At 39.5% G+C, this 6,647-nt stretch overlaps 1 long non-coding RNA gene across 1 annotated transcript; it reads left to right on the top strand.

Moving 5' to 3' along the window:
- The first annotated feature begins 1,133 nt into the window (after positions 1 to 1,133).
- LOC107774842 (uncharacterized) lies at positions 1,134 to 2,578 on the top strand. The gene is made up of 2 exons (XR_001645603.2): positions 1,134 to 1,787; positions 2,361 to 2,578. It is a non-coding gene; the product is annotated as an uncharacterized LOC107774842 (long non-coding RNA).
- Positions 2,579 to 6,647: the final 4,069 nt, after the last annotated feature.

Genomic DNA, 6,647 nt, shown 5'->3' with positions numbered 1-6,647 from the left:
TTTCAAATTATTAATTTTTCCTTCATTAATTTTAGGTTAATTAATTATCTAAATATTAGAAATAATGAGTAGGTTAATTTTGTAAATTAGGATTAAGATAGAATCTAATTAGGATTTTTTTAAAATAAATTATAGAATTTTAAAATGAAAGAAAAATAAAGAAAGGAGAGCAAGAAGAGAAAGGGGTCATTTTTGTTGCAAAATCGGACTGGGTTATTTTATTTAACCCAGTTTCCCTTTTAACTAGCCCAAACCCAAACCAAACGATACCGTTTAAGGGCCGTTGAATCTCCACCGTTCAAATTCCCTAATCCTACGACTGGAACTGGTCTCTCCACTCCTTAAAAATGTTGGAGAAGACCCCCTACCCCCAAATAATCTCCTACAGACCATCAATCTCACCCCTCTCAATCCTTATCATCCGCCACCACTGGAAATCGCCCCACGGCGGCGGCCCATCTCCAAACACGCCTAAAATTACATCACACACTCCCCATCTTCCCCTCAACCCTAATCCATCACTAATTTAACCACAATCCCCACCAAACTTGTCCAATTTCAGATCTAAAATAAAAAGAAAAACCTAATCTTTCCCTCTTCTGATTTCATTGGCGATACTAGCTCGTTTTGGCCTGAAACCTATGTTAGCCGATTGCTCTTGTCAAGAGCAATCGATTGACATTAGTTTGTCTCATTTCGAAGTCGTCGTAATTTGGCCAACTCACCACTGACCGGCCAAACTTCGTCGTCATCATCGTTCGTTGGTTTACCTCATTTGTCGTCACATTTTTAGCCAAAATCAGTATACCTTTCTTCTCATATCCCTTTATTTCTTTTTCTGTGTTGAATTGTCATTTAGGTATTAATCTTCATTGGTTTGGTTATTGATTTGATTAAGTTCGTTAAAAATAGGATTATTTAAGTTAATTGCATGATTTTAGGATTAATATCTTTTTGTTTATCATTTTCGTTTGGTTTTCTGTTCTGGCCGGATTGTTACCTAAATCCGGCCAAACTAATTTTTTGTTCACATGCTTTAATTAGGTGCATAATCAGTTGGTTACATGTTGAATTAGTTAATTACTTAAAATAGTTTAAAAGTTGAATATTGTTTGTTTGTGCTATCTAAGTTGTTGTGATAGTCATTTGTAGTTATTGAAATTAAGGGGTCTAAAAGAAATGGAAAAATAGAGGAATCTATTTTGTTTGGTTGGAAATACACTAAAATAGGGAATAAGTTTAAATGTTGGGGTAAGAATTGGAAGTTAAAAAGTTTAACAGAGGTTGGGAATAAAAGAAGCTTCTAGAAATAGGGACAATTGTCCATTTCTGTTAAAAATAAATTTTTATCTCCTGATTTTTAGCTGACAAAAAATTCCCAGAGATTCCCTCGCACCTCTCTTATTTTTCCTCATTCTGTTGAGCATATGATAGAATTCACTCTCTATATAAGACCTCATCCCCTCTCTCCAATTCTCTGAACACACACACACACACACGAAATACAGAAGAATTCTCTAAAAGACATATAAAAAGCACTTACATACAGGCTGATTTTCCCTTCACATTGAAAGAAAAACAGTAGGAAATTTTACTTTACAAATTCTTCAAAGCATAGAAAGAGGAACAACGGTCATTTGGCTTCAAGTTTTCACTGGTTTTTCTGGGTTTCTTCCTTTGGTTGAACTGTTGGATTTGCGCTCCTGATATGAAGATGTTACCTTCCTGATATTCCTGCTGATTCAGAGACTTATTTTCTGGTTTTCTCTTGTTTTTTTGGCAATTAGGTACACCTCTATGATTCTGTACAACTTTGATCTTTAGAATAATCAAAGTTTTCTGTTTTAATATGAAGTTATGACTGTTTGATTGTTCTTACATGATTTCATGTCTGTTTGTAAGCTGATGGGTCCATATTTGAACTTATCTCTTTGACATAGTCTTTGTTTTAGATAATAATGCTAGCTAGAGTAAGATTGTTGTTTAAGCTTGGTTTCCTGAAGCATATGCATATTTTACTGCATTGATAGGGCTATTACTTTGCCTATTATTACTTGCTAAAAGTGAAATTCATGTGTTCAGAATCATTTAGTCTATAAGCACATTTGTTGTTTGCATAAAGGTGAGAAGCATCACATCACAATCAAAAGTATTTGGGAAGTTCAGTTTATATGTGATTCATCTGTTTAAGCCTTGGATGTTTGGAGTTGAGTTGTCTGATTCCAAAAAATATGAGAATATGTAGTTTAATTTGGTAACACCTAGTTCCACTATGTATAAACGATGTTTGATTATTGTAAACTCAGAATTTGCAGAAATCTTGGTGTAATAGCTTAAGTCCATAGTTTTATTTTGAGCAGATATGGTTGAGAAACATTGGATTCCACACTTCATGGCTGGAAAATTTAATTGTCGCATCTGCTCGTAGTTAATAAGCATTTCCTTTAATATTTTAGCCTGTTGTATTAGTTACGGACCAAACCGTGATTCTGTAAATATTAGCTAGTTGAATCAATAAGTTTTTCTTTGTGCTCCTGTAGACTTTAGTTATTAATGATGTTTGCTATCTTTGAAATGTGATCTTTGATTCAATACTGCAAGTTTAATGTCGTGCTACTCAGTGGTTTTTGAATGATGAAAATTCCTCCTGTACTACATTTTATGTGAAGTTATGTGATGTTTCAAACTTGGGCCTCTAACTTGTTTAAGCCCGATTCCAGTAATGGATTCTAACTTGGCTTTGGGATCAATTCACGCCCATCTTGACTTGGGCTCAATCCATACCCCACTTTGACTGCGTGACCTCTTAAAGGGTCATATGCTCCAATCTTTGCAAAGTATCGTGATTCCCTCTTTCAATATTGAATTCCTAAAGTCTTTAATTGTTTCCTTTAGCTAAATTACTTTCTCTTGTGCAATCAAATGTATAGTTTTAAAATCCTGGTCAACAAAATCTTCGTTAGTTCTGATTAACTTAAAAGAATCAAGAATTTAGTCTTTGAAAAAAATAATGATCATAACCTCAACTCCAGCAAATTCTTTGCCATAACACAATCTTACATAAAATCTCAAACGTATTTTAGGAAAACACCTACAAACATTGTAGTTTATTTTAGGCGCGATTAAAATTAAATCATTACGGATATGGGTACAGTTTTCATGGCATGGTCGTGATACCTAATTCCCAATTCGAATGTGCGTTTCACGTGACTCGACCATAACTTCAAACAATAATAAAAAATAACATGTTGTAACTTGCGGGTGCGTTTCACGTGGCGCGATTCGTAATGTGTACCAAAACGATAAGTTTACGACATCGTAACTTGTTCAAGAAATAATTCCATAAATTCTAAAAGCGATAATTAACTAAAAGCGGTTAGAAAGTTTAAAAATATACAATAGGTTTAAACACATGTAATAAATCAGATAATTAGGCTAATTATTAATAGTTGAGCGACCGTGCTAAAACCACGGAACTCGAGAGTGCCTCACACCTTCTCCCAGGTTAACAAAATTCCTTACCAGATCTTCTGTGTTCGCGGACCGTAAAATAGAGCCAACTTCCTCGATTTGGGATTTAAAATAAATCGGTGACTTGGGATACCATAAATTATTCCAAGTGGCGACTCTGAATAATAAATAATCTCATTTCGAATAATGACACCTAAATTGAAAAAACTCCCTATCCCTCGAAAAAAAGGAGGTGTGACATAATTTGTAAAATTTATTGTTGTCTCTATATCAATGTATATCACAATAAAAATAATTATATTATTTATATATCACAGTATATAACATAGCAATTAATATGTATACCAAATTGCGTATCACAACTTAATTTTTCTTCTTTGTATATTGTTTGACTCAAAACATATCGGAACTTTTTTGAATAAATCAATCAAAGAAAATGAAGGAGTAAATCTTAGTCAGACATAATAAATTCCAGATCAAAGAGCTAACAGAATAGATAGTATATAGGATGAAAGAGATATAATCAATCTTATTGAAATTCAACATTGTGGCTCCCATCAATCGATAGGAGAGGTAGCTTTACATGTTTTTCTGCAGATTACTTCTTTCATATGAAGATTACAAGAAGAGAGCTTGGGAGAGAAAGGGAAGGAGACCGCCCCCCTATCGAGGGTTTTTTCCTACTATATATAGTCAAGGCATCCTTGCCATTTACTTGGTCCGACGCTCTCTCGCACCAAGTGTGCCTTGGTCATTTTTTTAGACATTGCTCCTTCCGACTCGACGGGTGTCGAGAATGGGATGTAGAGTGGGCCATGTTATCTTTTACTGCCTGGTCACTTGGGCGGGACGTTAGTCAGCTCGGCCGTGATGGTCAGATTTTGACCAATACAGTTAGTCCCTCCGCCTGTCGGGGTCGTCCCCTATCGGGCCCGACAAACGGATCATGATTGCTATGAATTCGAGCGAAATTTGACTTCTTGTTCCTTAGTTACGTTACTTGGGTTTTAGGTGAGATGGTGGCATTCTTTCGATACTCGTGGACCATTGCAGCTGTTTCGAAACCGAAACGTCTTTTGGCATCAAAGCGTTATTTCGTGGTTACCGCCATTATGACACACGTTCCTGGGGAACTGAAATGTTTTGTGCCCTATCAGGTTCGATTAGCGACTTTTGGGTTTCGTGCTCTGGGGATTTATGTCTCTTATAAATAGAAGGAACTTATCATTCTATTGACACACTTCTTTGCCTTTTACTCGAAAGAATTCTGCAGATATACTTCCTTCCTGACACTCCAAGTTTTTGTTTGCCCTTAGTTAACTGAAAATTTTCATCCTTTCTTTCCGTTTTCTTTTTGCCGCATCATCCCGACAAAATAGCCGGTGATTCCTCTTGTACCGATCTCCCTGTCACAATTCTGGCACCGAAAAATGTTGTTCAAGCCACTGGAGGGGTAGATGCGGTGGAAGACGAGGAGGTCCCGTTGATAGTTGAGATTTTGCCTCGCCCTGGGAGAGAATTTACCCACTTCAGCAGTCGCGCTGGGGCGGAGCCAGAGCCTGTCCCTTCTGTTATAAGAGAAGAAGACAATGCAGAGTTAAACACCTATATGGGGGATCCCCGATTACGTCGACATGCGACCGGCGGTAGGAAACGACATAGTTCATTTTGATCGTCCTGGGTATTGCGTATTTTACGCCTACCCCTTCCTTATTGGATGCACACTTCCTCTCTCTCTCCTGGTGGTAGACTTCTGCCATTTTTATGAGGTATGCCCCACCCAACTTTCACCGTACCTGTATAAGCTATTCCTTATGTTGCTCAAGTTTGCGGAACTCGGCGGTCGTGAGATCACCTTGGATCACATGCTCAATATCTTCTCCCCTCAGCTCATCCATGGCACGATGCTTCACATGCGTCCTCGGGGCTCGAAGAGTCTGGTGGTGAAAATGGACGACAGGGCTAACCATCATTTTTATGAGAATTATTTCTATGTACGGACTGAGCACATTGTGGCAGATTCGACGGGGTTCCCTGAGAAATGGAACTCTGCACGTAAGTCTTATGCTTTTAGTCGAAGATATATCCGACCATTTTTCGTTACAGTCTTAAACCCTATTATGTCAGTGCAGCCGAGAAATTGCCTCCTCCACCTGTCGAAAGTATCCGTGAGTGGGTGAGCGTTATTCTCCCTCATACGGTGGGGTCCGCACATAGGCGACCTTCTATGACAAGTATGGGTGCAGGCCTCTTTCTGGTAAGATGTCATTTCTGTTCGCCATTTTTCTCCTTTCCCTCTTTGTATTTAATTCCTCACGTGCAGCTCGTCGGTGTCAGGGAGGGTGCGGAGAGTGAGGTCTCCTCCATTAGCTTTCCGACAACCAGCCTCATCTACTCGCCTTATCGCGGTACCCACCACCCGACCTTTGTCGAGGGCTGCTTCAGTTGAGTCTGTGGCCGTAGTTACTCCTGTGGGGACGCTTCTCGGGCTGAAGTTCCGACACATGTTGTTCGCCCGACGGGTGAATCTCCGCCTACTAGGGAAGAAGAGGGGCCATCAAAAAGACAGCGAGTGGAGTTCGAAACAGCACCCCCAACAGTGATTCATCTAGACGACTCTCCTTCGACGGGATCTGGAGAGGGGGTTGTCGCATCCCCCCCATAGGGATGGAGCCAGCCGTTGCCTCGACTCAATCAGAGATTCCAACCATTGTCGGTGATCAGCAACCTATCATGGCGGAAGGTTAGATTTCTGGGGCCGCCGTTGTAGTTTCGGATGTACCCTCGTCCTCCGCAGTTGGTCGTGCTTCCTCTTTAACTACTGAAAGAGGAAAAGGCATGGTGGTCGACGATTACGAATTCGAATCAGACCTCAACCCTGATGATGTCAGGATGTTTGAGGAGGGCATTACTCACTCGGTGGTTCGTGCGGGAGGCCCAACCCGTATTCTTGATATCCCTTCGGATGTTAATCTCCTGGTAGACATGGAGGATCTGGTGCCGTAGTTCAACATGTTATGCTCCGCAACCGAGAATGCGGCCATTCGGACCGTTCCCGATGCTGACTTGATGGACGAGGTGGTCGTTATGGGCTTAAGGGTATGTTACACTTTCTTTCGCTTTTCCCTCATCTTTCTTGATGATAAGATTCTAACCCGTCTTTTCATTTTTTAGAC

The sequence above is a fragment of the Nicotiana tabacum genome, chromosome 8, assembly GCF_000715075.1.
Source record: "Nicotiana tabacum cultivar K326 chromosome 8, ASM71507v2, whole genome shotgun sequence".
In the NCBI taxonomy this organism is placed as follows: domain Eukaryota; kingdom Viridiplantae; phylum Streptophyta; class Magnoliopsida; order Solanales; family Solanaceae; genus Nicotiana; species Nicotiana tabacum.
This window is presented reverse-complemented; position numbering and strand designations above follow the sequence as displayed.